This window comes from Calonectris borealis, chromosome 3 (assembly GCF_964195595.1).
Source record: "Calonectris borealis chromosome 3, bCalBor7.hap1.2, whole genome shotgun sequence".
Classification (NCBI taxonomy): domain Eukaryota; kingdom Metazoa; phylum Chordata; class Aves; order Procellariiformes; family Procellariidae; genus Calonectris; species Calonectris borealis.
The window spans coordinates 110,136,279-110,143,003 of NC_134314.1; positions in this window are offsets into that span (position 1 = coordinate 110,136,279).

The following is a 6,725-nucleotide window of genomic DNA, read 5'->3' on the forward strand; positions in this document are numbered from 1 at the left end:
GTCAGCATCAGTTAGCAGTCCTACCAAGGCAGCGACGGAGGACCCCAACTTTGTTGCTACGGATAGAAGGGCTCTCACCTGCCTGCACACCTACCCAAAGACCGCGTGACAACACACACTGATGCTCCACACCACCCTCGTGACAAATCAGGCTGTGTGGCATGGAGCTGCGAGGCCGGAGGTTAGGCAGCAGAGTGCCATCAACCCATGTCCAGTTACCAACAAACGGGCGTTGGAGTGTGGTCTACCCTCCTGCACTGTGCTTACTCTTACCATACATTTACCTCCTCGTAAAGCCTACAGGCAGAGGTGGAAGAAGAACTATTCTGGCCTGCTTTATGGCATGTTGTTAAAGCAATCCAGGTACACAAAGGACAGACCACTTTCCTGAGCAACTATGATGCTGTTTCCTCCAAGACACTATCATAAAAGTCAGGTGTCCACATCGGTATGTCCTGAGCACAAGGGTCCTTGAGGTTTCAGGGTCTTAGGTGGCTGGAAAGGAATAACTGTGGTTTCCAAAACTGTTTTATTTTCTCAGTTGCGCTTGACAGGGGCATTGCATCATCCCAGTTTGGAGGTGGGAACCTCACCTCTCCTGTCTGTTGGGTTGCTGTAACCTGCTCTGCCCAGTACTATAATTTTAAACTATTTGGAGGCTGCTGCTTCATGCTGAATAGGTTGTGCCCCAGGCAGTATTTACCATGAGAGGTATTTCTACATGTATGCCATCATTTGCAACTGCTTATAAATGATTTGGAGTTGAAGATGTAAATGTTGATCTTCAGTCTGAAAGGCCTAGATGATTTAACTTGTTTAGTCAACTTTAGGAGACTGACAGCTTTTTAATTATAAAATATATTGCTCTCCTCTTCCATTCTGTCTTACTGGGTCTATTTGGAGTTTACTGAAATACCCAAGGGCTGGGTATTAATTCAGTTAGCTCTAGGCTGGATTCTTTGCCACATTTAGCTAAGTTCAAAACCAAGCATTACTCTCAGAGATGAAGCTGTGGTCTTAGAAATGGTTGGGAAGGTGTACGTGGAAAATGCTAAGTGTGAAGAATTTGGATATTTTTCAGGTTTTGCATATTACAGCCTTTTGCCCGACTAATTTATACTTTGTGCCCATCCTAAACCTAGAAACATAATCAGAAAACCTAAGAGAATCCTTCTGAGACCCTTTAAACCTACCTTCTCTGTAAGAAAAGGGAGGCGCTTTCTTCTTTCCTGAAAACCCCCATTAAAACAATTCATGGCCTTGACTCCAGAGCAAGAAGTAGCAGGACAGGAGTCAGGACTGAGGAGGAGACTACACGGAAAAGACAGAGGTAGTCCAAACAGCAGCAAAGAGGCAACACGGATTGTCCATGGGCACGTATCCAGGCAGATTCACTCATCTCTCCCTTCATCACATGCGGCTGATGCCCAAGAAAAGCCGTGTTGACTGGTCAGTGTCACAGCGGAGCGGTGAAGAGCGTTATTCAGTGTTTGGATAACGCATCCAGCCATTCTCCTGGCTGTCCAAACACATCGCGTGAAGTGGACAGAGGTAAAAGAGTCTGTCTGGACAGTTTCAGTAAGGAACAGGACTCATCTCTCCCACTCGTATTGAAGCGTTTCCTTTTAGTTCTGTCCTCTTCTCTCTTTTTTTTCCTTTTTTTTTCCTTTTTTCCGGAAGGCGCCCATCCAACTGGCCCTACAAGCCGCCTGTGCCGTGTAGCTGTTTCCTGTTGAGCGGCCATCAGCTGGCAGCAGGCGGTGGGGGAGCTTGGCAGCGGTGGCTGCGGTGACCTCTCTGCTGTGGGGTTTGCACAATACCCTGGGAACTCCTGGAACGGATGGGAATGATGTACATAGGAGATATTCCTGGGGTCATTACACACCACGTGAAGAGCCTGGATTGCAGCGGACCTATAAATTTCTTTCATTCATCTCCGCTGAAGTCAGCAGTCGAAAGCAATTTTAAGCTCTTGGATCATACAGAATATATAAATACCTGTATTCTGGCTAGCTGTAACAATTCAATGATAAGTATGACTCCCTGGTGAACGAACAGGATATCACAGGCTTATTTTATCTTCCAAATGGGTCAGAGTTGAATCTTTTTTTGGATTTCCACATTCATTTTCTCTTAACAGGTTAGGTTTTTACTTGGAGAAGGCATTGCTATAGTTCTCAGACTCACGGTCGCAATGGAAACACCTCCAGATCTTCTGAAGGTATTTAAAATAAATTTGTTACAACCTGCAATTTGGTTCCACTTTCTAATGAATGCCTTCATTTTTATATATAGATATAGTTTAGGCTTATGTATTCAGCCTGTATTCCACATATGTAGATCAAGTAACCTTGAATCAATATGTATCCCTTCACGACTACTTTAAGAGGAATTAAGATTAATTAACCTTTATAGGCAATAATGGCCTTTCCTGTGGTATCCTTGTTTGTGTACCATTGTCTGAAATAATGAAGTTATACCCCTTGCTTCAGCTATACTATTTTCAATAATAATGTAGGCTTTGTTAGAGATGACAAAAAATGTCTATAATATCTTACAAGAAAAGCAATTTTGCATTTTTTAAAATGGTGCAATTCTAGCATTTTTAAAAATTTCAACAGCCATTTCCAAATGCTGAAAGTTTCATCTGACAGCTGGTTGGAAAATGTGGAAAATAGTGAAGCGAGCTCAAAAGTCAGATTATTTTGGCTGGTGTGAGTATTTCTCTAGGCCTTAAAAATAAGGCAGTGGGATAAAACAAATTCTGATCTTAGCATTAGACTTGTAGGCAGTGTGTAATATGCGTGTTGTGTTTTCCAGTGTATTTTGGCCCTTGTACTCAATATACAAGGAACATATATATACACACATATAGTCTCCACTTTTTTTCACTTGTACGTTCAGTTGAGCTGTGTTTGGACTTCGAAGGACATGCGTGCAAGTACACACGCTTGTATATGTAACAGACATAAATCCAGCTCTGAACATACACATACAATAGATGCGTAATTTGTGCTTATATTGCACTTGATGCCGTGCTGAAGTCTTTCAATGAAAGATCTCAAAGTATTTGAAAGTCATTTAAGAACCAAATATCCCATGGGTATAGTCATGGGATACCTTGTATATATACCGGTATACCTTGTCCCCGTTCACGTATTTCACTAGCAGTGTGTTCAGTTCTATGCCTCCTTGTATCCACACTAGATAAAAATTAACCCTCTCATCACTATTGCATACTGGATATATTTATAAGTTTCCCAGTGAAGTGAGCTGTTTCCCCCAAGTCCTTGCTCATAAGCAGGCCTAGGAGCAGCACCCGGGAGTGTTATCATCCCGAACTGCGTACTCATCATCAGAGCAGGTGATCTCTCCAACATCTCATTTTGCCACACACTACTCCTTTGGATTTTCATATCCTGCTCATCATTCTGAAACAGAAGCAAGGATGTCTGAAGCACCCACAGCTCCAAAATGGGCTGCTCAGAATCTCCCAGGATTTGGCCCAGTTTTGTCAGAAGAGACACAAGTGCAGTGAGCGTCAGCTGGGTGAATCCCAAGGAAGGACCGCAGGATTTCTGTTAGATGCTTTGATGAGCCGGGCATAAAGCTGTCAGCATCCCAGGTCTGCTCTGAACACCACAGAAAGAAAAACAAAGTTTTAAATTAAACAAAGAAATACCATCAAGGTTAATCTTTCAAAAGCTGCAGTCCATCTGGGTGCCTTCTTCCTTGGTATTAATTACAAAGACTTGCCCTGTAATCCATAAGCGAAATATGAGTGAGATGTAAGCTTGCTGAAGTTGCATTTACTATTTTGCTTGCTAACAGGGCATCTAATCCACCATGAGCAGGAATTCATCAAGCCTCAGGGGTTACCTAAAGCACACAATCCCTCTAAATGAGCAGTAATCTCCTCCGTCGAATCTTCAATCTCATGAACTAATAAGTGATGCTAAAGGCTCATTTGCTTTGGGAGCTCCCAGCGGTGGAGGGGACGATACTGTAGCCAGCTCCCAGCGTAGCAGCGAGCAAAGCCCCAAGACGAGTGCGGGCAAAGAGGCAGATTCCTGGCATTTTTACTTTTGCAGCAAAGAGCACTTCTTCCTTGGTGCGCCAGTGCTCTGCCAAAATTTGTAAGCCACATGAACACCGAACTAAAAAGATCCCACGAACGGTCTCGAGCAGCGAGATCAATAATAATTTCCTCAAACGCCGCTCTTTTACATAACGCCTCCCTCCCTGCTCCCTGTGGGATAAACAGTGGGACACAAGGCTGACATTTTGCAGATGCTGGGAGCGCAGGCGGTTCCGGCAGCGGCGGCGGCGGGAGGAGAAGGAGGCAGCGCGGGGGAGAGGCACAGGCGACTGAAATTCATTACTTGGAGAGGTCGCGGGGGTCAGTGACAGTGGCGCTGAATGGATTTTTCCAGCCGTTTCGAGCTGAGATTTGCACTCTGTAATCTGAATGCTTTTATCTATTTCTGAAAATAGACAGGAATTTTTTCCACAGGCTGCTCCAATCTGGCCATGGAGATGCAGGGAAGGATTACAGGGATAAATTCAGGTTTTGTTAAGCAAGTGTAGCTTTTCCAAACCAAACATAGACAGCTTTCTTGCAGCATAAACACACGTACAAGAGTTCTCTTGTCGGAAGGACACATCACCTTGTGCAAGAGATGAAAGCGCTAGGTGCCATGCACAGCCCTGGAGCGCTTAACTCCTGTTTTGTACATTGTCCACCTCTCCAGGCCAGCTGTGCTAGAGCCAGTGAGATCTCTCCAAAGCTGCGGAGAATGATCTAGATTTGTTTCCCCCGCTGGACGGACAAGTACTAGTTTACTCAGTGATTATTTTCTGTTTCACTCACATTTTGCTGCAGTTGAGCTTCCTCCCTTGCTTAGTCATGTCCTCTTCTGGCAGAGGTTTCTCTGAAAAGGGAGCTGATTCTAGAAATTAGCTAGGACAGAAACCATCGGGTAGGTGTATTACAGAACTTGCAGGGATGAGGAATAAGAAACCAGCTTTATTTACTAACCTTTTTCTATCTGGAGCAGAAAATATGATGCTGGGACCTGGTTTTGCTGTTACGAAAGTGTTTTGACCTAGAAACTAAAGCATGCGCTTGGGGGTGTGTATGCTAATGTCTTGGGGTAAAATACCGTGGGATAACAGGACCTGCAATTTCATGGCATAAACTGTTCTCACAAGGTTTTACCATTTTCCTGGTGTCCCTCAGTCCCACCAGCCCTGTCTCCGAGCAGCTCACCTGCCCACCCTCGGGTTGCACGGTCACTCTCATGCCTAGCTCCTCGTAATCAACCAGCCACCCTTTTCTCTTACCTGCGCTTTAGCACCCCCACTTTATATACAAAACGGTTTTCATGAAGCATAGATAGGCACTTTTTGGATGGAAAGAGTTATGTACTGAGATGTAACCCTGCTCTCTCAGTCCGCAGGCTGGGGAGACGTCATTGACAGTAGGCAAATGCTTGTGCAGAGGCGAGTACTGGGCCAGCAGATCGGGAGCTTTGCTTACCGTCCTGCCAGGAGGTGGCTCTGCCTAGCCGTGCCCAGGTGGCAACAGAGCCGCAAAGTAAACACCCTAGAGCAATAATTCTAGGGAAAAGTGCGGGAAAAAAAGGTAATTCGATTAAGCATTACAGTTACTAATGACAGTAAAACCTTTGTGGTGGGGAGGTATGAATCTGGATGGAGAAGAGTATACATGACAGGGGCCACATCAGGGCAAGCAAGGGTTGGAAAATCATGCCAAGAGCTGAGCTGCTGAAGCATCCTGACAGCTCTGAAAGATGATGATGGGGAGTGACCATCCCCTGGGAGCCTTCTCAGCTGGAGATTCAGAGCAGGGGAAAGGTCTCAGGAGGCAGCCAGATCCACTGAGCTTCAGCTGTTTGACAGAGGCTTAGATCAGCCCTTCTCAATGCAATACGGCACGTCCATCAAAACAAAAAAACCCAAACAAGTAAATGAGTGCAAAAACCCATTGGCATTCATCCATGCCCTTAACATTTACCAGCAGTCTCACCACGCTCCTGTCTGTGCATCCTGCCATTTGCCTGAGCTCAGAGCACAGTTTCATTTCAAGCCAACAGCAAGCACTGCCTGGGGGGGGGCAAACGCCTTCAGAAGCAGCCGTTCTCTGGCACAGAAGAAGAGACATCAGCCATTTCCCCCCAGCCAGCTAATACTGACAGTAAAATTAGTTTAATCCATAATTTGGAAATTAAGTTTCTATGATTTACCAAACTAGTCAGACTGGAGCTTTAAACATCACCTTTTCCCAGACAAGCGAAGAGACTAAAAACAAACCCTAAAGAAGCGTTCAGAGGAATTTTCTTGTGGGGCAGGATGTCTGTGCAGATGGCAGCCCAATGCCGAGGATTTAAGATGGTGCTTGGGCTTAGAGGACTCTCTGCACTTGCTCCTGATGGTCCCACCGGGTAGAGTTCCCTGTGCACCAGCCTTCCCATACTGGTAGTAGGTGGGCTCTGTGCTATGAGACCTTCAGCTGGCTCTTCTGCCTCTCTTCCCCAGTAAACAAATAGTGGCAGACTCCTGTTCAGCCTTGTCTATTTTGGGATCTCTACCAGCCCTACTGATAATCACTGTTATAAATGTTTACACTGATGGGATACTGGCCCATATTGTACAGAGATAATAACAGTACAATTTGATATTCATGAGGTGCTGATGATCTCTAA